The sequence below is a fragment of the Ranitomeya imitator genome, chromosome 2, assembly GCF_032444005.1.
Source record: "Ranitomeya imitator isolate aRanImi1 chromosome 2, aRanImi1.pri, whole genome shotgun sequence".
NCBI lineage: Eukaryota > Metazoa > Chordata > Amphibia > Anura > Dendrobatidae > Ranitomeya > Ranitomeya imitator.
Genome location: NC_091283.1, coordinates 63010766 through 63038134, shown reverse-complemented (window position 1 = coordinate 63038134; position 27369 = coordinate 63010766). Strand labels below are relative to the sequence as shown.

The 27369-nt window shown below is 43.8% G+C and overlaps 1 protein-coding gene across 1 annotated transcript in view; it reads right to left on the bottom strand.

Annotated features, from left to right (window-relative positions):
* The window catches only part of LOC138661900 (endothelin receptor type B-like), a 58561-nt gene extending 32032 nt beyond the window's left edge, over positions 1-26529 (bottom strand). The window contains exon 1 of the mRNA XM_069746855.1: positions 26391-26529. The gene's annotated coding sequence lies outside the window, so the exon portion shown is untranslated. The remainder of the gene's footprint in view (positions 1-26390) is intronic.
* Positions 26530-27369: the final 840 nt, after the last annotated feature.

Genomic DNA, 27369 nt, shown 5'->3' with positions numbered 1-27369 from the left:
GGCCAATATTAATCTCCCACTTTTTTTTTTTTTCCAGGGAAAATTTATAAACCCAATAAAAAAAATAATAATAAATAGGCTTTCTATGGCCCACTATATGAGAGAGAGAGATGGCACGCTTAGGACTGGCACACAAGCCCAAAGGCCAATACTAATCTCCCACTGATTGATTGATTGATTTTTTAAGGTAGAATTATGAACCCAAATCAACCAAAAAAATAAATAGGCTTTCTATGGCCCACTATTTGTGAGAGAGATGGCACGCTCAGGACTGGCACACAAGCCCAGAGGCCAATATTAATCTCCCACTTTTTTTTTTTTTCCAGGGAAAATTTATAAACCCAATAAAATAATTAAAAAAATAGGCTTTCTATGGCCCACTATCTGAGAGAGAGAGAGATGGCATGCTTAGGACTGGCACACAAGCCCAAAGGCCAATATTAATCTCCCACTGATTGATTTATTGATTTTTTCAGGTAGAATTTAGAACCCAAATCAAGCAAAAAAATTAATAGGCTTTGTAGGGCCCACTGCGTGAGAGATGGCACACACAGGAGTAAGGAGTGGCACACAAGCCCTGAGGCCAATATTTTTCTCCCACTGATTGATGTTGTGATTTTTTCTGGTAGATTTTGGAACCCAAATCAAGCAAAAAAATAAATAGGCTTTCTATGGCCCACTGAGTGAGAGATGACACAGACAGAGATGGCACTCTAGCAGAAATGTCAATCTTAATCTCCCACCAAAAAAAAAAAAAAAGGAACTGTCCTTCAATTACTATCTCCCTGCAGTAATCTCAGCCAGGTATGGCAGGCAGCAATAAGGAGTGGACTGATGCACAAATTAAATAAAAAGTGTGGACAAACAAACAAGATAGCTGTGCAGAAAGGAAGGAACAAGAGGATTTGTGCTTTGAAAAAAGCAGTTGGTTTGCACAGCGGCGTACACACAGCAATGCAGCTATCAGGGAGCCTTCTAGGGCAGCCCAATGAGCTACAGCGCTGAGGAAAAAAAAAAAAAAAAGGAGCTTCCACTGTCCCTGCACACCGAAGGTGGTGTTGGACAGTGGAAATCGCTACAGCACAAGCGGTTTTGTGGTTAATGGACCCTGCCTAACGCTATCCCTGCTTCTGACGAAGCGGCAGCAACCTCTCCCTAAGCTCAGATCAGCAGCAGTAACATGGCGGTCGGCGGGAACGCCCCTTTATAGCCCCTGTGACGCCGCAGACAGCAAGCCAATCACTGCAATGCCCTTCTCTAAGATGGTGGGGACCAGGACCTATGTCATCACGCTGCCCACACTCTGCGTTTACCTTCATTGGCTGAGAAATGGCGCTTTTCGCGTCATTGAAACGCGACTTTGGCGCGAAAGTCGCGTACCGCATGGCCGACCACGCACAGGGGTCGGATCGGGTTTCATGAAACTCGACTTCGCCAAAAGTCGGCGACTTTTGAAAATGTTCGACCCGTTTCGCTCAACCCTAGTGTAGAGTCCCTCAATAAATTGATCTCTTAGCAGTTTATCCGCTCCGGTGTTAAAAATGGGTTCAGCCAGTGTAAGTGATTTAAGGGCTTCCTGCAGGTTTAAGGCAAAGTCTCTCACGCCCTCATTAACTTTTTGTTTGCAATTAAAGAATCGTACTTTAGCTTTGCTGCTGGCAGTGGTTTCAAATGTAGCTTTTAATCCAGCAAATATGCGTTCAACAGTGCCTTTTAGATCAGCTGCCCATGCCGTGACTTCTCGCTTAGCATGGCCACTTAACTGCATCATCAGGAGACTAACACGCTGAACTTCACCCACAGGGAACATGTCAAAATGGGCCAGCATCTTTTCTCTGAAATTGTCAAGGGTATTAGGCTCACCTTCATACATTGGAAGCCACGGGCCTCCCGGGGTATATGGCATCAGCACCGGCATGATGGGCGCCACTCCTTGCACCGCTGCGCTGCTCGACTCTCTATCGACACTCTGTCTTTCAGCTGCATTAGCGTCGCCGGGTGCTGCGGCGTCTCCGTGCTGCGACATACTGTGCCCCCTTAGTTAATCCGGACCCTTCCGGTCCTCTGCTTCCGTCGGGATAGTGTAGATTCGTTCCGCTGTGCAGCAGGATCGGTTTTCCCCTTGCTTTGACGTCAGAGCGCTCAGCTTGGTGCCGCCCACAATGACACGCCCCCTGCTGCTCCCGCCTGCCGCGCGCTCTGTAATGGCGGATTCTGAAGTTTTTCAGTCAGACTGGGGTTCAGGTGATGGCGTAGCTCAATTAACAGTCTCGTGCCTAACGGTTATGAGGTGATTACCTCAGGGGATGGCGGCCATCTTTACTCCATTATAACCAATGGGGAAAAGTCACTTTCAATAGTTTTCAATGGGGAATGGATTTTTCTTTAATAAAGTCAATTTTCAAGATTTTTCATCCAAGTTTTCACAGTTTTGGGCTCCAATCACGGCACACAATACCCGGTATACGGGCTGGCTAGATCCTGTTCGTGACGCCAATTGTGACGCCCAGGAGACCGGGATACCCAGCACCGGACCAATGGGGTCTGTCTCTTAAGCGGGATGTCACGGGTGGCTTGACCCGGTGCTGTGGCCTCAGGCAATGCACAGTGTAAGGGGTATCGTGAGGGGACAGGCACTTACTTGATCAGCAGCAGGTTCGCCCAGCGGCGATGATCCCGATCCTGGATAGATAGCTATTGTCCAAATGAAAGTCTGAGGCACTGAAACGTTTAACCAGTTTACTTCAACATAAAGGGATTTACAACCAGTCCTGTCACCGGAGTCTGTATGGGAACTCTGAGTTACTTTGACCCTGCCGGGGTCTTCGCCTCTTATTGTACGCAATTTCTGTGTGGCCCTGCTGCTGTATGTGAACTGGCTGCCGGCCCAATCTGTCCCCTCCGGGTCCTGGTTCGACGGGCAACCCGAGTCCTTCTATCAGCTTACCCCCTCCGGGAGTACCGCTGAACTCTGTGTCTGTTGCTGCGTCCGGCCCTAGTGAAGCTGATATCACCTCACGTTTTTCCGGTTGCTGTATTATATATAATGAATACAGCCACGGATCCGGTATCCGTCTTTGCGCCTGTTCTGGGTAGTAATTAATGCTACCCGGTTCTCACAATGTCCTTTTTCTCTGTCCCTCTTCTCCTCAGGCCGGTGATTTAGGCCTGGAAACAGTCACAGGACTGTTAGAAATTCAGCTGTATGACCTCTCACTTTCAGCTCCTTAGCCCAACTGCCAGTTCTTCTCTCAGACCAGAATGGATCAAGGGGAGTCTCTGGAGCTCCCCCTTCTGGCCGGAGGTGGTAGTGCAGTCTTGCTATTTTAGTATTTGTATTTACTGTCAGTAACTATTTTTGTGGCAAATACCCCTAGGGGTGCCACACTTCCTAAGTGGACAGTTTGATTTCACAGAAGTTTGATTTACTTGGAGTTACATGTATATTCTGCTGTTTAAGTGTTCCCTGTATTTTTTGAGCAGTGTAGTTATATGCTAAATCAATTAATTGTATATTTTATATATCCGAATGTGCCAGAGGACAAAAGTGGAAACCACTCGACTCAAACTGGTCAAACCAATGAAAATATGCCGAGATGAGATCAGAAATGTTTTTTTTTTTTTACAGAGGGACCTTTAATTTAATAAAAATACATTTATTGCAAAACATAGGGCGTATGGTGGCACAGAGGGCGATTAGGAAAAAATACAATAATTATACATAACATCTCATATGATAAGTAAGAAAACAGTATATATGCACCAACAATTCATAAATATAAATAAGACCCAATAAAAGTGCAAGGTGCTAGTGGCAAAAAGGATGAAAGAAAAGATACCGTAATTATTGAAACCAAAAATAATAAAGACGCAAAATATTTTAGGGTGATACAGGTAATAGATTCAGGCAATGATAAAATGATAATAACTGTAAAACACAAATTTGAACGCTCTGTCGCTCATAAGAATAGATTAAAGGTTCTGTACATATTTAAGGATCGTGCAGATTATCTATCCAGATGAAATATAAGTAAAGGGAAAATTGACCCCAACTATGACTCATACCGCGTTAAAACAAACCATCAGTGTGGACAAAAAAAATGCATTAAAAAAAGTTATGACTCTTGGAGAAAGGAGGGGAAAAGACGAATGTACAAAAATGAAAATTGGCTGTGACGGGTAAAGGTGAAGCCACCTTTAGATCACCATCACCTGCATTTTGTCATCCTCCCAGTCTCTTAGGTTTCGTTTTCATGTCCGGTAATCATCCATTAGAAACAGATCAAGCAGAAAGCAGTTGATAAAAAAGTTACAAGGGACACAACTTTTTTGTCTGATGAAAAAAACAACCCTGATTTCAACTGAATCAGTTTCTTCTTTAACACTGAAGTCTATGCAAAACGGACCCTTAATTTACGGGACATGGAAACTTTACACAGCTTCCATATTTTTGCAGTCCTCAAAAGTTTAATTTCCAGAGATAAACCAGCCATGATCACATGGAGCAAACAGCTCCGTCATTTACTGGTCATGCACAATCTGCATACAAGAAAACTTTTGTCCTTGAATGCGCATTGTTTTATTGTCCAAGGTCATGAGTGTCCCGCTTCTCCTGAGGCTTTTCTCATGTAGTGACTAGTGAATCCACGCTTTGATGACCTACGGTAAGGGGCCAGCTCACCATGATATGAATAGGCCTCTCTGAACAGCGGCACAAGAAGAACATTCAGTGCCATTAAGTTTTCAGACATCAGCAAAACATGCCCTAAGGTGGCGGCACTTTATTACCAAGTGTAAATCAGATTTGGGCAGGAGAATGAATTGCATTTAGTAGACCGCTTATTGTTTCTGGGAAGTAAAGAAAAGGAAAAACATGGGTGTAGCTCTTATAATGATGCATGTTTCTTATTACGAGGGTGGAAAAACCCAAAGACCTGAGTTCCCGCAGATGTTCACAGCTGTTGACATGCAAAAAGATCTGAAGCGCTATTTTTCAGAAGATCTTTATCTGGTGGCTGGCATTTATACCAAAGAAGTTTTTAAAGGGGTTCTCCAGGACTGTCTTATTTTTTTTAATTATGGGCCTACAAACTAATAGACTAATTGCTAACAGAAAACTACCTGCCTGTTCTACCGGCTCCAAGCAGTCACCAACCGCTCCTGCCAGCAATTCAGCTTCTCCACATCAACAGAGCAGTGTCACGTCACATCTGTTGGGTGACTTGGGACCAGGGGTTCCTTTCCTGGCCCTAACACTAGGGAGCGCCCTAGCTTGCCCTGCTCCCGGGATACTTCAGATGATGAAGATGCCGGGGCCTCCACCCTTGCCTTATCTCCTGAGTTACCCCTCCGTCTGTTCTCTTCCCCCACGCAGGAAAGAGGGGGCACTACTGTGCACTGTAGTACACCCACCTTACAAACAGGCCAACAAAGACCAGGGGAAACCGAAAACTTCACACACAAAATATTCACTCACATATAACACAGGAATCCATCAGTGTGTGCAGGAAGGGGAAGAAAGCAAAACAGGGAAGGATAAGGGATTATCATGCGTACAAACCAAGCAACAATCACTAATAATTCCTCCAACTCTCCTCATATGTACTCCTCTCCCTCCGTTAGCCATGCAGCAAATGCTAGCTCTGACAAGGATTTGTAACAAAGCCCAGATTATAAATGGGAAGGGAGTAGCTAACCGAGCTCAGCTGTGAGCACAGGGATTTCCAACATGGCCAATTAACCTTTGTTCTGCCAGAAGAAATAAACAGATTTAAAATGAAGGAGAAGTGCGTCGCTGAGGTCTTCTGGCTCCACACTGTCGCAGTAACCCCATGATAAGCAGCTCTTCCTCCTCTTTCGGGCCGCCCTGTCGATTGGGTGTCATGTTGATTGACAGTCGACTTTCCGCAATGTGGAAGCGGAGCAAAAGAAAAGCCGCTGCTCTGTCGACGTGGTGGCAGCGGAAGCCGTTGAATCACCAGCAGGCACCATTCTGTGTCGACAGAGATCGACACTGGACACAGCAGGCAAGTACCAAGAAATAAAGTAGCACTGTGTAGCGCTATTGAATACAAACATAAAATATGAAGTTTGAATTGCCTTACTGCACTAGTGAATATGAAAAATTGAGAATACATAGTGCACAATTTGGCCAATTCATGTGTACCCAAAATGTAGACTTTAATCTAAGAGAGGATTCACATTAGATAGGTTCCCAGCAACGAGAATCACCTTTTCGTGGCTGCCGGGTCCAAATGAATTGACCAATTTATGTGCTAAGTATTCTCAATTTTTCATATTCTCTAGAGCAATAATGCAATTCATATTTCATGTATTTCATGTTTACATGCTACAGCGCTACAGAGAGCAACTTTATTTGTTAGTTGTATATGGAGATGGCTACTCTTGGTCATCACCTATTCAAATCTGATTTCTGTTTGGAAGTGACGGTCAGTCTTTTGATATTTGTATACAATAGGCAGGTAGTTAGCAACTACCTGCCTGTTAGTTCTTAGGCCCAGAATAAAAAAAAAAAAAAGGAATAGTCCTGGACAGCCATTTTAATTTTACTCTTTGATACATATTCTCAATGCTTTGTCTCTTCCAATATCATAGCAAAAAAGAGCTAGGAAACAAACAGATGTTACATTGTTAATGCTCGTGGGCATTATGATGCCTAGTTACTAGAAATTGGCGAATTGAATTCAAATTTTACAAAAAGCCGTGTTTTCCAGAATACGAACTTTGTATAAATTGCTCTTTGTCAATTCAGCCAGCTGGACACCATTTCGATGAGCTATAGAAGGCCAGCAAACTATGAAAATAAAATAAAATTTACCCCTCACCTCTCTGGTCGACCCACTGATCACCACCCTCCATCTGGTCCTCAGAGACTCTTCTTTCTGTTGCATCTCAAGTGTCTTCACTCTAAAAAGGGACTACCGGCCATGACCAGGTCTCGGAGGTCATTGCATGCCATAAAGTCTCATCACGCGCCTTTTTTTACATCTTAAAACTCGTATTCGTGGAGAATAAGTTCTTTCCAAATCCAATCTCATGGGAAAATCCACCCAATTTGGCAAATTCGAATTTTCCCTGATCTGCTCATCTCTACTAATTACCCTTTAATATAGTAACGCCTGGTAGTCATATGGGATGACTGCAGAATTATGTCCCGAGCCTGGATGACCCCATTAACTTGGCATTGACAATATGCAGTAAGCACATACTGTATACTCCCCTGATTGGAAGATGCAAGCAACAAGAATGGGAGTAGAAGCTTTGGATCAGAAAATATGAGCGCCAATGCCTAGAAAAATATTCTCAGAAATTTATTTAAAAAAAAAAAATCTGAATATTGACCTTAAAAATGTGTTGAAAGCTGAACACTCACTTTATGGTCTGCTAAGACTAAGGCTACTTTCACACTTACGTTGTTTAGAATCCGTCACAATGCGTCATTTTGGGAAAAATACGCATCCTGCAAATTTGCCCGCAGGATACGTTTTTTACCCATAGACTTGTATTACCGACGGATCGCGACGTATGGCCATACGTTTCGTCCGTCGTGCACTGGTTGCGTCGGATTTTGGCAGCCCGTCGTCTGGAAAAAATGTTCAAGGGAACGTTTTTCTGTGCGTTGTATCCTGTTTTTCCATCTGCGGCAGGAAATCTCTCTCTCTGTCTCTTTCCTCCCCAGGACTGCAGATGGAAATGTGAAAGGACACACTTCCATCGGTACGTCGCGCCGACGCTTTGTAACGGGCGACTACCGACAGAAATGTGAAAGTAGCCTAAGAGACTGGTTTTTTTTTTACTGCACAGAACTTTGGGTATGTTCACACGGGGTATTTTTGTGGCATTTTATTCCCACATTAAAAACGTCAGTGTTGGCAGGAAAAAAAACTGCGTATGTTACGCACATTCTTCATGCTTTTTTATGTGTTTTTTGTTGTGTTTCTTAGGTATTCATTTGAATGGGTGGAAAACGCTGCAAAAACACTGAAAGAATTTACATACCGCAGATGTAAAAGACACTTTGACGGTTTAATATTGCAAGAAAAGAATGCAGCATGTAGATGACACTTTGGAAATTATATTCATTATGCCGGGACTGTAAAATTTGGCATTTTTTTTTTCGAATGGAAAAAAATGCTGCAAATACTCAACGTGTGAATAAACCCTTTTAGTATCAATGGTGAAAGAGAGCAGCTCAGAAGTACTCGAAATCCACACATTGTTTCATCTCTATGGCTACTATGAAGAAAATGCATCACCGTGATGACAGACAGAAAACTTTTTAAAAGTAAAATGATTGTAAAAAACTTTATCTCCTAAATGAGGACCTCCAGTTTTATCTTCTTGCACGTTATTAAGACCCACTTAAACTTACACTGGATGCAAGTCTGGGACCTGTGCCCTGATCAAGATAAAATGACTTGCTGACCCCCTTTGGCTTTGCTTGACCCCTAATCTGCAACTTCCTTTGATTTTGAGTTTTTACACTTTGTCATTACTGAAATCCATTAATCAAATATGTCGAAGAAATTAAAGGATGAGAGGGATATAAGGAGCAGTATAAGACTTCTAAAAAAAAAAGATAGAGAACTGGGGAACTACAGGACTCAATATAGGGCTGCCGCCTGTCAACCTGAAACATGGCATAGAGTACCAGGGTCCGGTGTGTGGTCTGGTTCTCTATGACAATCTTCACTTCTGTGGCCGACAACCTCAGCCGGCCATCCTGGCCACCTCTTGCACATACTACTTCACAACAGGTAACTACTGACTAGTCCTCACTTGGGTTCAACATCATGAAATTGAAGGGACTAGTAAAGAAAAGTGTCCAAGGGGCCGTCCGCCGCCAGAAGTGAGAGTAGACCTGATCCGGCTGCCATGAAGTACTTGGATGATGGCCTGGTGAGGCGTGAGTCTTTTTTCTCAAATCTAGTATACAATGTTCCCCAGACTGAGCCATTGACTTTATCAAGAAAAATGGAGTCCAAAGTTTGAAACTTTACACTGTGCTAAACTTTTTTATAGCATCATCCATCTTTTTACCATGAGTGACAAGTGATGGCTCCTTGTTTCCATTCCTCTGTAACATATCTATTCATTTAAGTGCATCAATTAATACATTGCTTCATTAGAGGTTTTTGTATACTATGTGATGTCTGGTAAGGGGGCATCAGTAGAGGATTCTGCACTGGGCACCATCCAACCAAAGTCCGGCATAGACAAAAGTGTTTTTCTTATAGTAAACAAAACTGAAAAGATCCCCAGACCTAGATGATACAACATGTGTTATGCCAGCTGAAAAAGAATCATTTGGCATGGTCTGTGGTTGAAAGCAGTGACCGTCGATCATTATCTTTTTACCGGCTTTTGCTGGAGCTGTAAACACATGATAATCAGCCAACACAAGCCGCCCCCTCCAGGGTTCTGCATCATTGGAGCAATCTCTTATTAATACTCAAAGTCAAAGATATCACTAAAGAACAAATCAAAATTCAGGAACCAAATCCTTGAATTGTGCCTCCTTTGCCTATTTCCAAACCGTTGTCCTGAAGTTCGACTGAAAAATTATAGCACCATGGGTCTGAAAACATGGGTGCACTATGACCATCTTCCCTAATTTAATCTGGTTTATCTCCCTTCATTCCTATTCCATGCTTGAATGTTAAAGGAGATATCTGGGACATTTATCATTTTTCTGCTATCATTCTGCTGTTATTTGAACTTACCGTAAGGTAGTTGCCAAATGCCTGCCGCTTCCGATCTGCACCAGCTCAAAGAGGTCACGGACGACTGCTTCCGCTGGCATCAACTTGACAGAGGAGCATTTTCTTTTTTGCTCTGTTCAAGGGCTGTCTCTAGTGATGTCATGCTGATTGACTGCCGGCTCCCCACTGCCTAAGTGTTGGGAGCCGGCGGTCAATCAGCATGACATCAACAGTGACGCCCCGATGACAGAGAAACTCAGAAGAGGAAGAACTGCTATGCTTACGAGAGGTGTAATGAAGCAGGAAATTGCCAGCAAAGATCATCCCTGTGCAGAACAGGCAAGTAGTTAACACCTACCTGCCTGTCAGCTCTTAGCCCCATACACAAAAATAATAAAAGTCCCCTTTAACGGTGACATCTTTCTATTGATAATTATTCTCTGTTTCCGGCTAGCTTATCTCAACTAGTTTTGGAGCACAGAGACTTTTTTTCAATTACGTAACGGATATAATTAGGCTCGCTATTTCATTAACTCAAGAACCTTGCGGACATTGTGAACATGTACAGTTATATAAAGAAAACTAGCTGGGTGCTGATTAAGGTGTCCTAATCCTCGTGACGCCATGTTCAGTTCTAATGACATTACTATCCTTATCTACACGTATAAACAATGATGTCGTTGCTGTTACATGAACATTATTAGTCACTATCTGGAGCTTCTTTTTCGCTCTTGGTGACAAGGATTGGTATTTAGCTCTTGTATTATGGCCTCTTATTTAAAGGAGAAATCCGGCGTTACTGGTGGTGGTGGGATGTGGGGACGGGACGCCTACCAGCTTCTATAATGAAGAGGTGCAAGGCATTGCTGAGTACTCAAACTCTTTAACAAATGGATAGATGTCGATGAAAATAGAAAAAATATATATCACCCTAAAATACCAATACTTTGGAACCTTAAAAGGAATTTGACACTTATTTCATGCTGCCCAAATCCCAGGCAGCATGAACTATGATCGTAGCCAGGCATGGTCTTTCTCAGAAACGCTTCGACGTGACGGGGACTATGAGCCCCGGACGGCTCCACTAGAGGTGACTGACAGGTCTCCATCATGTGCGCACATAGGAAGAGAGATGTCAATCATCTGGAGTGATTCGGGGAGGGAACACGTCACACTAGCCTCACCTCTCCCTATGGTTTTCGACTGCTCTTCAACTATGTTTTCTGTGAAACATCGGAGTTTGGGCAGCCAGACTCTGATTCATGGTGACCAGCCCATGAGCAAATCGAGTGACAAGTTCCCTTTAAAGGGAAGCAGTCACCCCGGAAAATGCTATTTACTTGCAGATATCGGGTCAATCTGCAGGCAAGTAGTGTTACAATTCTACAGAAAGTGCATCTACTGGGAAACAATCAACTTATTTCCTCCCGGGAGCCCCCAGCTTTCAGTCGTCGAGGCATTTATTGTATCAAGGAAAATAGAAAAAATTGGAATCCGGCTCAACAGGACTGGATTTTCCTTTTATTTTTATTTTTCAAAAGAAAATATAGCGCATACAAAAGAAAAATTTACATGGCCGACATGACATGAAAGGAAAATCGAGTCCTGTTGAGCCGGATTCCAATTTTTTCTATTTTCCTTTTTATTTTATTGATTTGGACTTTAGATAATAGAAAAATATCTTTTTTTTTTTTTTTTTTAGATTTTGTTATTTACAATATGGAAAAATTGGGTTGTTTAAACTTTTATATTTCTTTTTCTTTAGATTTATTTAATATTTTTTTAATAGCCAAGTTAGTTCTCATGCTTCGCACTGACGAGGGCCAACAGCCCGAAACACCGTGTCTGCGAATTGAGATACTGATTTGGCTTTTATCCTAAGTCGTATTGCACGACTCGTTAAAGAGTTGATTGTAACTTGTAGGATCGCTACTTCCAACAGGTGGCGCTATAGAGTTTAAGTCCTCTTTTTCGCAGAAGAGGCAATTTGCATATGTTTTTTTAGTAATTTAAAGGGATTTAAACCTGCGATCGCTTGATCACCTATACAATACACTGTAATATACAGTAGTCTATTGTATATTAGACTTCTACGATGCTTAGCCACAGGGTGGGCGCCGGAGTAGTAACATGGCAGGCACAAGAGCCTTCACTTGGCACCTCATGATAATGTCATTAGGTGGAGGCTGGGCTGGTGTTAGGGGATAAGCCTGGGCAGTTGCCCAGGGCCTCCAGGCACAGAGGGGCCTCCTTCTGTGTTCGCTCTAGTGTACGGTGGTAGGCAGGCCCAGACTGGTCTATCTTGGAATTGGTCGATCCTCTGATTGATGTCAGTAGGAAAACAGCCAAACTGGAGAGGCAGCCGAGCCTGTTCAGTGCAGCAGCAGGAGGAAGAAAACATGAGAAAAAAAGAATACAGTGCAGGAAGCAGGTGAAGAAGCAGAGAGGAAGGAGCAGCGCTACCAAGGAATGGAGAGCAGAGCCCTCAGGAGGAAGAAGCAGAGAGGAAGGAGCAAAGCAAGCAAGGAATGGAGAGCAGAGCACACAGAAGGAAGAAGCAGAGAGGAAGGAGCAATGCAAGCAAGGAATGGAGAGCAGAGCCCTCAGGAGGAAGAAGCAGAGAGGAAGGAGCAAAGCAAGCAAGGAATGGAGAGCAGAGCACACAGAAGGAAGAAGCAGAGAGGAAGGAGCAATGCAAGCAAAGAATGGAGAGCAGAGCCCTCAGGAGGAAGAAGCAGAGAGGAAGGAGCAAAGCAAGCAAGGAATGGAGAGCAGAGCACACAGAAGGAAGAAGCAGAGAGGAAGGAGCAATGCAAGCAAGGAATGGAGAGCAGAGCACACAGAAGGAAGAAGCAGAGAGGAAGGAAAAGAGCAAACAAGGATTAGAGAGCAGAGCACACAGGAGGAAGAAGCAGAGAGGAAGGAGCAAAGCAAGCAAGGAATGGAGAGCAGAGCACACAGAAGGAAGAAGCAGAGAGGAAGGAGCAATGCAAGCAAGGAATGGAGAGCAGAGCACACAGGAGGAAGAAGCAGAGAGGAAGGAAAAGAGCAAACAAGGAATGTAGAGCAGAGCACACAGAAGGAAGAAGCAGAGAGGAAGGAAAAGAGCAAACAAGGATTAGAGAGCAGAGCACACAGGAGGAAGAAGCAGAGAGGAAGGAGCAAAGCAAGCAAGGAATGGAGAGCAGAGCACACAGAAGGAAGAAGCAGAGAGGAAGGAAAAGAGCAAACAAGGATTAGAGAGCAGAGCACACAGGAGGATGAAGCAGAGAGGAAGGAGCAAAGCAAGCAAGGAATGGAGAGCAGAGCACACAGAAGGAAGAAGCAGAGAGGAAGGAGCAATGCAAGCAAGGAATGGAGAGCAGAGCACACAGGAGGAAGAAGCAGAGAGGAAGGAAAAGAGCAAACAAGGAATGTAGAGCAGAGCACACAGAAGGAAGAAGCAGAGAGGAAGGAAAAGAGCAAACAAGGATTAGAGAGCAGAGCACACAGGAGGAAGAAGCAGAGAGGAAGGAGCAAAGCAAGCAAGGAATGGAGAGCAGAGCACACAGAAGGAAGAAGCAGAGAGGAAGGAAAAGAGCAAACAAGGATTAGAGAGCAGAGCACACAGGAGGAAGAAGCAGAGAGGAAGGAGCAAAGCAAGCAAGGAATGGAGAGCAGAGCACACAGAAGGAAGAAGCAGAGAGGAAGGAGCAATGCAAGCAAGAAATGGAGAGCAGAGCACACAGAAGGAAGAAGCAGAGAGGAAGGAAAGGAGCAAACAAGGATTAGAGAGCAGAGCACACAGGAGGAAGGAGCAGAGCATGCAAGGAATGGAGAGCAGAGCCCACAGAAGGAAGGAGCAGAGAGGAAGGAGCAGAGAAAACAAAGGCAATGGCGGTCGGACGTAACCTTCCGATATGCTGTCATTGAGTGTACCTATGATTTTCTTTTACTAATATGTAATTCGTCCAATTGACAGACTGCAACATTATTATGACAAGGAATAGCAGCGCAAAAAAAAATTAACTGAGCAAATGAGTTAAAATAGTTTTGGTTTTGAAAACCCCCTGCCGCTCAGCTGCATTTTGCGTTACCCTCCCCAGGTGCATCGCTGAGTCATCGCTGCTGCTTCCAGTGTCTGTTATTGCTGTAACCCTGATGTCATACTGACAGCGCTGCAGCCAATCACTGATCTCAGCGGCTCTGAGCAACGCTGCAGAAAATAAGAGACATCGAGAGCAGCGGCAGAGGGAAAGAGCTTTTCCAAAACCGCAAAACCCCTATAGCTGCTGCTTGCCTTAATCAATTTTAAGCTTTAAATGTCTTCCTGTCAGTACACTACAATCTGCCCAGCACTGAGGGGAGAGCCGATCTGTAGTAAAATACAGTAAAAAGACTTCTTTGTCCGAAAATTTTTACCACTTTACGACTTTTCAGTGGAGTTATAAATAGCAGATCTACAATTAGAAATGTCTAATCCAACGTCAGCTCATGAGTGGATTAAAAAAAGGAAGGACGCGGGTTTATTTTGGCTTTTCTCGATTGAAGGCGGAATTGTTTGCTGGAATCATTTATAGCTTTGTAAATTAGACTGTCTATATTTTATGTGACTGCGGCAGGGCACATAACCCTTCATGGCTGCAGGCGGTGGCATCTCGCTGTGTCTACATCACACAAGGGATCGTTCCACTTTGCCCATGAATAATGGCCTTCTCTCCCACAGTACAAAGCAGCAATTGTGTCACTTATATTCTTTGGCTTCCCCAGACTTTTGGTTATTAAAGTTTGGTAGTAAATTTTACTCTAATTAAATTTAAAAAAAAAGAAAAGAATCAGTCACAAGGACTAATACTAGCACGCTAAATTGTTTTTTTTAAAATATATTTAAATCCAATATTTTTATTTTTTAGAAGTTGAATTGGCATTACGTTATTTTTCAGTTTTTCAGGACATTTTTTATTTCAAATTATCCAATAAAGGAAAGGAAGTAAGAATTGTGAGTCCAGGAGGAGTGGAATAAACATGGATATACATAACATACATAAATAAAGAATGACGAACTATATTAATCATACTATACTTGTTACATCTATATTATAGTTGATACACCTAGACACCCACACACTCTCTGACTCCATCCTACCGCTGGCATCCATATCCTCACTCCACGACACAGACGGTGCTGCTGCTTTCTACAATGCCACTCTCGCATCAGCTATTGACACGGTTGCCCCTCTCGTCCATGGCAGAGCGCGACGTATCAATAGACAACCTTGGCATAATAACACCACCAAAAAGCTAAGGCAAGTGTCCAGGGTTGCGGAGCGGCGTTGGAAGAGAACACACTCGCAAGACGACTTCACTGTATTTAAACAAGCAACACTCGCTTTTAAATCTGCACTCACCTCTGCTAAACAGGCCTACTTCACAACCCTCGTATCTTCCCTATCCCACAACCCCAAACAGTTATTCAAAACATTTAACTCCCTCCACCGCCCCCCACTGCCCCCTCCAACCTCCCTCATCTCTGCTGAGGACTTTGCCACACACTTTAAAAATAAGATCGACCAGACAAGGCAAGACTTTATTGTTCAACCACCACAACCCCTTTGTATACCAGACCAATGCCCAAACCCCATAACCTCCCTATCCAACATCACTGAAGGGGGACTTAATTGTCTCCTCTCCAAATCCCACCTCACCACCTGTGCGCTCGATCCCATCCCATCCCACCTCCTCCCCAACCTCACCACCACACTTATCCCATCTCTAACCCACCTCTTCAACCTATCACTAACTTCTGGCACCTTCCCCTCTGCGTTCAAACATGCCACAATCACGCCTATCCTTAAAAAGCCAACCCTCGATCCAACTGCTATGTCCAGCTATCGCCCAATATCGCTGCTCCCATTTGCTTCCAAACTCCTGGAGCAGCACGTCCATGCTGAACTCTCCTCCCACCTCTCATCTAACTTGTTGTACGACAATCTACAATCTGGTTTCCGCCCCCATCACTCAACTGAGACTGCCCTGACCAAAATCACTAACGACCTACTTACCGCCAAAGCTACTGGACAATACTCTGTACTCCTCCTTCTAGACCTGTCCTCTGCTTTCGACACAGTTGACCACTGCCTCCTACTACAGATCCTCTCCTCCTTTGGCATCAAAGACCTCGCCCTTTCCTGGATCGCCTCGTACCTTTCCAACCGCACATTCAGCGTCTCCCACTCCCACACTACCTCCTCATCCCACCCTCTCTCTGTTGGAGTCCCCCAAGGCTCTGTTCTAGGACCCCTACTCTTCTCAATCTATACACTTGGCTTGGGACAACTCATAAAGTCCCATGGATTCCAGTACCACCTCTATGCTGACGACACTCAGATCTACCTCTCTGGCCCAGACGTCACCGCTCTGCTGTCCAGAATCCCAGAGTGCCTATCAGCCATATCCTCCTTCTTCTCCTCTCGCTTCCTCAAACTCAATGTGGACAAATCTGAACTCATCATCTTTCCTCCATCCCACAAATCTTCCTTACTTGACCTATCTATCGCAGTCAATGACATCATGCTTTCCCCTATACCCGAAGTCCGCTGCCTCGGAGTAACCTTCGACTCTGCCCTGTCCTTCAAACCACACATCCAAGCTCTTTCCACCTCCTGTCGCCTCCAGCTCAAAAATATCTCCAGGATCCGTCCTTTCCTCAACCCCCAATCTACTAAAATGCTTGTGCACGCCCTCATCATTTCCCGCCTTGACTACTGCAACATCCTTTTCTGTGGCCTCCCTGCTAACACCCTTGCACCTCTCCAGTCCATCCTTAACTCTGCTGCCCGACTAATCCATCTCTCTCCTCGCTACTCCGCCGCTTCCCCCCTCTGCAAATCTCTTCACTGGCTCCCATTCCCTCAGCGTATCCAGTTCAAATTGCTAATACTGACCTACAAAGCCATCCACAACCTGTCTCCTCCATATATCTCTGAACTAATCTCTCGATATCTTCCCTCACGTGACCTCCGGTCCTCCCAAGACCTCCTTCTCTCCTCTACACTTATTCGCTCCTCATCCAATCGCCTCCAAGACTTCTCCCGAATATCCCCCATCCTCTGGAACTCTCTGCCCCAACACGTCCGACTATCAACCACAGTCGGATCCTTCAGACGGAACCTGAAAACTCATCTCTTCAGGAAAGCCTACAGCCTGCACTGACACCGCTGCTGCCTCATCACCAACGAAGCTACCGCCTCACCAACACCGGAGCTACCGCCTCACCAACACCGGAGCTACCACCTCACCAACACCGGAGCTACCGCCTCACCAACACCGGAGCTACCGCCTCACCAACACCGGAGCTACCGCCTCACCAACACCGGAGCTACCGCCTCACCAACACCGGAGCTGCCGCCTCATCACTATCGAAGCTACCGCCTCACCAACACCGGAGCTACCGCCTCACCAACACCGGAGCTACCGCCTCACCAACACCGGAGCTCCTGCAACCCTCAACCTACTGTCTCCTTCCCCATAATCCTGTAGAATGTAAGCCCGCAAGGGCAGGGTCCTCGCCCCTCTGTATCAGTCTGTCATTGTTAGTTTGTTTACTGTATGTGATATTTGTAACTTGTATGTAACCCCTTCTCATGTACAGCACCATGGAATCAATGGTGCTATATAAATAAATAATAATAATAATAATACTATAGTATACTTATGTATCTGTCTGTCTTGGCTAGTATGTGTCCTGTCTGCACTAGCCTGCATATTCACTGAACGCCATTCACACTTATGTATCTGTGTTTTCTAATACGTTTATTTCCTATTCCATTCCCTGCTGTGTTAGCAGCAAACTTTTCTTATTAGCGTCTGTCTATTAATTTATGTCATTGTTTTACTTGTCTTACCTGTCTCCCTGTGACTCCTTCCTTTTGCTCACACCTGGTATGCTTCATGTGCAATTACAGGCATATAAATAGCAATATGTCTATGCTGACCTTGGTCTATGTGTGCAGCATCCTTAAGTGCAGCTTTTAAGTGCACATCAGAAATGTACCAGAAGTGACCAGAAGGTAAAGGTACCGTCACATATAACGATATCGTTACTTTTTGAGACATAGCAACGATATCATTAACGAAATCGTTATGCGTGACAGCGGCCAACGATCAGGCCCCTGCTGGGAGATCGTTGGTCGCTGGGGAATGATCAGGACTTTATTTCGTCGCTGGATCACCCACTGACATCGCTGAATCGGCGTGTGTGACACCGATCCAGCGATGTCTTCACTGGTAACCAGGGTAAACATCGGGTTACTAAGCGCAGGGCCGCGCTTAGTAACTCGATGTTTACCCTGGTTACCATTGTAAAAGTAAAAAAAAAAACCACTACATACTTACATTCCTGTCACGTCCTTCAGCGTCAGCTTCCCTGCGTCCCCCAGTGTCAGGGCCGTCCGTCTGTCACCGCTGTGCTTTCCGGCCGGGGCTCACAGTCAGTGCGGGAAGCTGACGCTGGGGGACGCGACAGGAATGTAAGTATGTAGTGGTTTTTTTTTTACTTTTACAATGGTAACCAGGGTAAACATCGGGTTACTAAGCGCGGCCCTGTGCTTAGTAACCCGATATTTACCCTGGTTACCCGGGGACTTCGGCATCGTTGGTCGCTGGAGAGAGCTGTCTGTGTGACAGCTCTCCAGCGACCACACAACGACTTACCAACGATCACGGCCAGGTCGTATCGCTGGTCGTGATCGTTGGTAAATCGTTAAGTGTAACGGTACCCTAAGAGCTATAACTGCTTATAGACTTTGCTTTCCTCTTTATCTCCTACACTCTTTCCATGCTAACTTACGCCCTGACAGTTTTTGCTCCACTAATCCTGAAGGTACCGTCTCACAGTGGCACTTTGGTCGCTACGATGGCATCATCCGTGACGCTCCAGCGCTCCATTATCGCTCCAGCGTCGTAGACTGCGGTCACACTTCGCAATGCACGACGCTGGAGCGATAATTTCATGACGTATTTGCGATGTAGAATCAACAGAGGAGGTGGAGAATATCGTGCACACCTTTGTTACACCATGCGATCATGCCGCCGCAGCAGGACACTTGACGACGAAAGAAAGTTTCAAACGATCTGCTACGATGTACGATTCTCAGCGGGGTCCCTGATCGCAGTAGCATGTCAGACACAGCGAGATCGTAAGTATATCGCTGGAACGTCACGGATCGTGCCGTCGTAGCGACCAAAGTGCCACTGTGAGACGATACCCTTACTCTAGTTTGCTATCTTCAAACCCCAGCACTATCTAAACAACCTTTTATCTCACCCTCTCTCATACCTTCTCACCTAACCTCAACAGGCCGACCTTAACCTCAGATTGGTTCTACTAAAACAAAAAACAAAAAACAAGCCATCCACTCTCGATCTCTCCTCTCCCTCTTTTGACTTCTCCTCACTGCTGGTGACAAATCTCCCAATCCTGGACCTTCACAGCTGATACTCCCCATTAATTCTCCCTCGTATCACTTCCCACTTACTCTAAATCGCTTCAATCTCTGCAACACCAAACTCCCACTATCCACCCCTTCTCTGGAGCACTCTGGAACGCCTGTTCCATCTGCAATAAGCTCTATGTCGTTCACGACCTCTTTACCTCTTTTAACCTATCCTTCCTGGACACTACTGAAACATGGTTAACACCCTCAGACACAGCCTCACCCCCTGCGTTGTGTTATGGTGGCTTTCATTTCACCCACATTTCTCGCCCTAGCAATAGACATGGTGGAGGAGTGAGTCTTCTTTTTTCTTACACCTGCACCTTCAACCCTATCCCACCTTTACCCTCCCTCATCCTCTCTTCTTTTGTAGTGTACTCTGTGTCTACTCTCCCTCTAACCTCCAAGCGGCCGTCATATACTGACCCCCGGGCCCGGCCACTGCCTTTACGCCTCCACCTGGCTTCTATACTTTCTCTCTGCTGACATTCCCACAATCATCATGGGTGACTTCAACATTCCCACTGAAACCAGCCAACCTGCAGCCTGAAAGCTCCTATACCTTGCTTCATCCTTTGGTCTTACTCAGTGGTCCTCCACATCCTGTTACACAGACTGGCATACAGTAGACCTTATCTTCATCCGCCTCTGCTCCCTATCTAACCTCACAACCCCATCTCTTCCCCTATCTGATGACCATCTACTCACTTTCTCATTCCTGCCCTACTCACCTGCCTCAAATGTCCAGAAAATAGCACACCCCCGCAGAAACCTCCCACACCTAGACATTCACATGCTGTCGACCCTATTCCATTGCTGTCGTCCATATCTCCACTTCACAACACAGACAATGCCGCCGTTTTCTACAACACCACACTGGCATCAGCTATTGACTCAGTCAACTCTCTTGAGCATGGCAGAGTGCGACAAATCAATAGGCAACCCTGGCACAATAACCACTCTAAAAGCTTCGGCAAGTGCTACAATTCTGTTTGGTTCTATTAAATTCCTCAACTGGGATAACCCTAACTGTATAGGCAGGATGATGACTGCTAACATCTAGCAGTGAAATTCCAGAACATACTAATCTGAAAGGGGCTCTGAGTTATCCCTGTTTGCTTCAAATCTAGAAACTCAATGTCGGCAATCTGCTAATTAAATGTGAATTTTAAATTGAATGTTTTACAATTCTGCAAAAGACTGTATGCCAGACACATCAGAATTCCTAATAATGATAATATCGTCAATTTATCTGACGTACAATCTAATAGTTTGTAAAAAAAAAAAAGTGTTCCCCTTGTTGTAAATATATAATTCTTCCCACCAGCTCATCACAAGATTTGCGAGAGATGGTGAGCATTTGCCTCCCATGGACACTCCCATTGTCTGCTGATATAGTTGGTTGCTGAAACAGAAGTAATTATAGGACAGGAACCACTTCCATAATATAATTTTTAAATTTTGGAGAAAAATCACCATATTAAAAAAGGTTATTTATCACACATTTGGATTTTTATTGCAGTGCTGAGCATTGCGGTTTCACTCCAGAAAACCACATACATTTTGTGTATTCTCTCAAAATAGACTTTCCATCAAGCATTTTCCGAGTAATTGCAGAAACACCAACTACCTCTTTATTTATTCCGGTATTATAATGTGAACAATGTTCCTACAAAGTGTTAACTATTCGCACATTACTAGCTACTGCATTTTCTTAAAAGAGTCTTACTAGTTAGGTATCATCTGTGTATTTGTAGTTGTATTATGCAGTGATACTATTATACTTATGTGTGTATATAGGTGATAGAATGGGAACAAAGTTCTAATAATGAACCATTCAGTCATTGGCATATTATGAAATCACTAGTTTGGATTAATTAGCCACACGTGTGTGAATGGGATCCTATTCAGATGTACATAGCACTTGTAATGTTATCATGATTAAGGATAGTACTCATCTGAAACGCATAGATCTACATTGTTTTTTTATGGAATTTTGCACATCACATTTGATGTCTGAATTTTAACCTTTTGGATTTTCCATGGAATACATTTTCTACACACTGTAGAGCTGGAATTTTCTTTCATTCCTATCAACTACACTTGCCACAGTGAGGTGCGTCCGAGTAAGGCTAAGTTCACACAGGGCGTTTTTGATGCTTTTTTTATGCTTCATTTTACAGTACCAGCAAAGCCTATGAGATTTCAGAAATCTCATTCACACACATGGCTTTTTTTTGTCATCGGTATTATGTGATGTGCATGGTTTTTTGAGCATAGATCATGTCATTTCTTTCAGCATTTTTCACCCATTGACTTAAATGGATGGTGAAAAAAACACTGAAAAAAAGCACCAAAAACGTAGGTATCAGGTTTCGCAGCGTTTTTTGTGCCAAAACATGATTCTTTAGAATAGGACTTTTTTTTTCCAATGCTAAACTTTATCAGCACGCACAAGAGACAAATCTAGCATGCCAAAACCGCAGTAAAAAAAAAAAAACGCATAAAAATCGCAGCGAAAAACGTAAGAAAAAACAAGGAAAACATGCTTTTCTTCTGCAGCTTCTTTCCTGCCAAGAGTATGCTTGCCTTGCGCTACATCTCATACCTATGGCGCTGCACTCGGCTTTTTCCAGCAGCCCCATAAAGAATAAATGAAGAGGCGGTCTGGCAAATTGCTGCTCCATTTTGTTATTGGGATATTGGGATACAATTGTTCTGTCAGGGATGAAAATTCCCTGTCTTGGTGGTTGGTGCAGGTTCCCAGTGCTCAGACCCCATCGATTAGTAAGTGATCACCCATCATGCAGATACTTGTTTGATAACCGCTATGTTATTTTGTGTGCAAATCAATACCCTGATTGGTTGCAGCGCTGTCGATGTGGCGTCAACGCTGCAGACAATAACAGATACCCAGAGGAGCGGTGGATAATCAGCATTGGACCAAGGGAAAGTGAGAAAGGCCTAGTATTTTTTTTTTTTTTTTTAAATCAAATAGCAGTTGGAGTACAGGGGTATTCCAAAACCTGGAAACACTCTATAAAGTTCAGATGATCACCGCTGGTATCGGGGATGGAGAAATACGATTGTAGCTCAGTACCTATATCGCCGACCCTATCTCTCCATTCTGGTGGGATAGGTGCATTAGGGCAGGGTCACACGAGTGAGAGAGAATCGGATTGAACATGTTAATGATACTCTGATCAAACTCTGATCCCAGTTTGAGCAGAGCGTCAACTTAGTGTAATCCGATTCTGTCAGATGAGAGAACCATAGCACATCGTCAGGAGAAGATGGCGAATGAAATGTCTCCATCTTCTCCATTCTGTGAGTCAGCTGAAATTGGACTGCACTCAGATGTCATCTGAGTGCAGTCCAATGTTTTCCACGCACCCATAGACTTGAATGGAATAGTGTGATCCGATTTGCGCTGCAAAAAATGTTAAACAGCACTGCCCCGTAGGATTATACTGGTCCGAGTGCTAGCCGGTAAAACATTGGATAACACTCGTCCGATGTCTACCCTCGTGTGAGCGAGCCATAAGACCTCTGCTTCTTATACCAAACCCTTCTATCTTCCATCATCCTCGAATACAAGGAGTGATCGCCATTAGGAGGCCGATGATAAACAGATGTCATTTAACTGTCAGCGTCAACAACCTTTAGGTCGTTAATGACCGGTATAAACAGCAAGGATTTATTAAGAGGAAAAATAGCATAAATGTTCTGTGTTCTGTGCCAAAATGGCTTTCGGTTTATCAGTGCTCTACACTTTCGAGGACATTTCTATGAAAATTGGGATTTTCAGTATTGGTCCCACAAGCTGCAGTAGGTCATGGTCCATGGATTCAATTTCTTGGAGGATTCATGGTAATTTTCTGATTCTGGACAGAGATCAACCAAGGTCAGAGGGTTTAGGACAAGGAGGACAGTTTCTATAGCTCCTCTTCACCTCAAGGTACACACAAACAACCAGACATGTCTTCACAAAGAATCCATGGAAAATCAGAAGGACACGGAGGCACAACATTGGCCTATATAGACTTTATGGGCTCCATTTTGTAGGTTTCTATAACTGGAATAGGGCCTTGTGCATGAGCTCAATCTTATCAATGAAACGATACAAATACTTTGTTCCTTTTCAATCATAATAATAATATAATATATTTTGTCTTTTCTGGTCTTCAGAAATCAGATATCTTAAAGATTTGAATAAAAGAAGTGGTGTTGCCCATAGCAACCATTATATCATAAGGCAAGAAACAAAATGGAGGCTACGGCTGGTCCCCTCAGGTCTTCATAAATGATGCACAATGGACTTTGTGTAGTAAAACTGTCCCATAAAATGAGTGTTATTGCCAATAGTAACTGGAGACCACTTCCGCAGCAACAATTAACTGAACTATGGTTACAATAGAGGTGAAGGTATCTGGGGTATCAGAGCCCTGGGGGACTCAATGGTGTATGGTAGGTAGAGAGCCAAGTTACACATTTTGGGTTGTTGCTCAGAAGCTTCAATTTACGCCTCAGGTCACAAAACCACAAACTCACTGGGGCCCTTGGGACAAATTTACCAATACTTGGCATAAGCAAAGTACAAAGAAAAAATGGCGCATACTACTGAACAATGACAGGTAGACAGGTTGGCTATAACTGGATGTCAACACCCCCTTTTTATGGACAAAACGCCCCATTTTTAATGTGGTAGCCTTAGTTACGCACCCCTATTTTGCCACATTTGTGGAAACAAAACAGAATATGTGAATTTGTATCGGCAACTAATCAATCCATTGCTTTTATTTCATAATCAATATTGAAGAAATGAAAGGCTGCGATTATTTACTATTAGTAACGAGGCAATATTTGATAACCCCCGTCCCTATTCTGTATTTAGGACATATGGACACCTCAGGCCGGGATCACACATGCGAGAAACACGTCCGTGTCTCGCATGTGAAATCCCTCCTCTGGCGCCGGCACTCCAGAGCGGAGCGTGCGGCCGCATAGAAACACATGGAGCCGCACGCTCCACTCTGGAGTGCCGGCGCCAGAGCTTGGATTTCACATGCGAGACACGGACGTGTTTCTCGCATGTGTGATCCCGGCCTCACTCTGGTACCCTATTAAAGTGGAGCATTGATGCAGAGAGTGGCTGTAAGGCTGGGATCACACACATCGAGATACGGCCGAGTCTCGTAGGTTAAAACCAAGCTCTGGCACCGGCACTCCGGAGTGGAGCGTGCGGCCGCATAGCAATACATGGAGCTGCACGCTCCGCTCCGGAGTGCCGGTGCCAGAGCTTGGTTTTAACCTACGAGACTCGGCCGTATCTCGCTGTAGTGTGACTCCGGCCTAAGGCCAATTTCATACATCTGACTTTCATGGTCCGCATATGAACCTCCATGTCCAGACCAGCCACGGGTCTCCTTACCCAAAATCAACAGCTTCCTATATATCCATGATACTGTTGAGTTCGGGTGGTGAGACGCGAGGCCAATCCGTATATCGTGGTCCGTACACGGGCCGTGAAAGTCTGTTGTGTGACTCCAGCCTTACTCTGAATGACTGGTAGGGTATGTTCACCATGAGTTTTTTTGAGGAGTTTTTGGAGAAGTTCTTCTCCAAAATGCAGTTTAAAAATCGTCTGCAAAAACCCTTGGAAAGCGCATCCAATCCATATCTGTGGGAAATCCACTGTGTTATATTTGTGGGGTATTTGTTTAGCCATTTTTGGACTGAAGAAGTTTTGGAAAATCTTTTACTCTATACTGTGAACTGCGACTTCCTAGGGTGTGTACACACTGAGTCTTTTTGGTGAGTTCTTGTAGTAGAAACAGCAGAAACTCTCCAAAATCCTCCTCACAAACGTGGAGTTTCCGATCAGTTTCCACTCCAAAGACTCAGCGAACAGACTCAGTGTGAACAGTAACTTACGGTAATTCCCCATACACAGCACACATTTATGTGGAAATGCTCTGCACAAACCAGTGTGCGGCCTCTCCAGCTACCTCAGGTAAATTCTAGTAATATCTGAATCCCATTTATGTATCATGGATCATTATTCATTTATTTTTCATTAAAGCGTTAATAAATAAATATAATCGGTTTTATTTACATGCTTCTTTTCATGCTCCTGCTGTTTTTTCCCAATATGCAGCATATTCCAGCAGATCCTTATGAATACCGTTTTTACCCCATAGAAGTCAATGGGTTGAATTGAAATATACATGTTCTGCTTTTGCATCGTCCACATGTGCATGCCGATTTTTTTTCTGTATTTTTGTTTTACCGTCTGTATTTTTCCTATATCACAAAAATCTAATAATATGAGAAAAATCATGTTTGAAAAACAGACACAATAAAATACAATATGGAGTCAAAAAACAGAACATGTTATTTTTCAGGTATAGTGCTGGTACCTATGATAGTCTATGGGATTTTTTTTTTGTGTGGACTGAGTGGCCCGTACAAAATCGTGGAGATAAATAAAATAAATAAATAAAAGAGATGTCCAATATTGATCCAATACCAGTCTATGGGTCCATGAAAAAAAATCGGCCAGATCCGGAAGCAATCTGTTGATGAAAAAAATGGAGCAGGCTCAACTTTTTTGTCGCTCTAAAAAAAAAAATCATTTCGACTGGATCCGATTTTTTAACATTGAAGCCTATGGAAAATGGATCCGTTAAATAGCCATCCATTTTCTTCCATTTGAAAACGATTCGGTAATCAAAAAACGGTTCCTTTTCAAATGAAAGCAAAACGGATGGCTATTTAATGGATCTGTTTTCCATAGACTTCTATGTAAAAAAAAAGAAAAAAAGATCCAGTTAAAATCATTTATTTTTTTAGCGTGACCAACTGTGGATTGCTGCTGGATCCCTTCTAACGGATTATTACTGAACATGTGAACATTACCCTGCCGGATTAGCACATTCACGTAGCAGAGCTGAGTTTGCCATGTGCCGCAACTTATTGTAAATTTCTTTTTTTTTTTTTGTTTTGCAATGTAAAAGTTTAAAAGGAAACTCGGTTTTCTGTAAATCTGCATAAACAGTATTCAAAATTATTTCTTCATTTTCCATGCTTGATTTTTTTTTTTTATAAATTTTTTTTTTTTAATTAAAAATCTGAAAATAAAAAGTTAGCATAAAAAAAATGATAAAATGAAATGAAGGCCTGTGATGTTTCATACCTGACAGCCCAGTAGTGTCCTCAGGCCTCGTGTATCTTTGCCTTGCATAGATAAGCCAAAAGTTAGAAAAACAGATCCACAAAGTTACACATCCTCTTCATCAGTGCCTGTGTGATGAGTGCTGCTTTATAGGATGCCGTGACCATGACCAGTGACTATATACTGATCTCCAGGCTTTGTCTGATGTGTGTGACTGCAGCCAATGAGCTATGACTAGGGGGGCAGGACAGTCCCAATACTATGATAACCACCGGGGTCTTCAAAAAAAAAAAAATAACAGATTGCCTGTCACTCGGGAAATTAAGTGCTCAGTGCAGTGAGGACTGTATGCGGGCGTGAGTCACGGGCTCAGTGTTTCATGTTTCTATAGGGATTCATCCCATCTAATTTTTGAAAAACAACTCATAAGGATTAATGATGAGCGAACGCACTCGGATAAGGTGTTATCTTAGCATGCTCGAGTGCTAACCAAGTGTATTCTGCGTGCTCGAAAAAAATGTTTGAGTCCCTGCGGCTGCATGTCTCACGGCTTTTCGAGAGGCGCAACACATGCACGGATTGCCCGTTTGTTAAACAAACCCTACATGTGAGACATGCAGCTGCGGGGACTCAAACATATTTTTCGAACACGCAGAAAACACTCTGTTGGCACCCGAGCATGCTCAGATAACACCTTCTCCGAGTACGTTCGCTCACCACTAATAATGATACCTGTGTGGCCCCAGCATGTGATTAATTATAGTGATACACTGAGTCCCTGCATAAGAAATGTAGCATTGTCCAGGCTTGTGAGATTTTTGTGCTCTGGACCTTGTGATGTTTTTCTCCAGAATGACCCTGGTTGACTTATACAGAAGTTAATGTTGCCAGCATCGCCTCCTGCAAAGTAGCAGAGAAACTCTTAAAAAGTGATCATTAATGAACCCAATTTGGACCATGTATTGTGTATTACCAGATCTGGGGACAAGCCAAAAGTCTG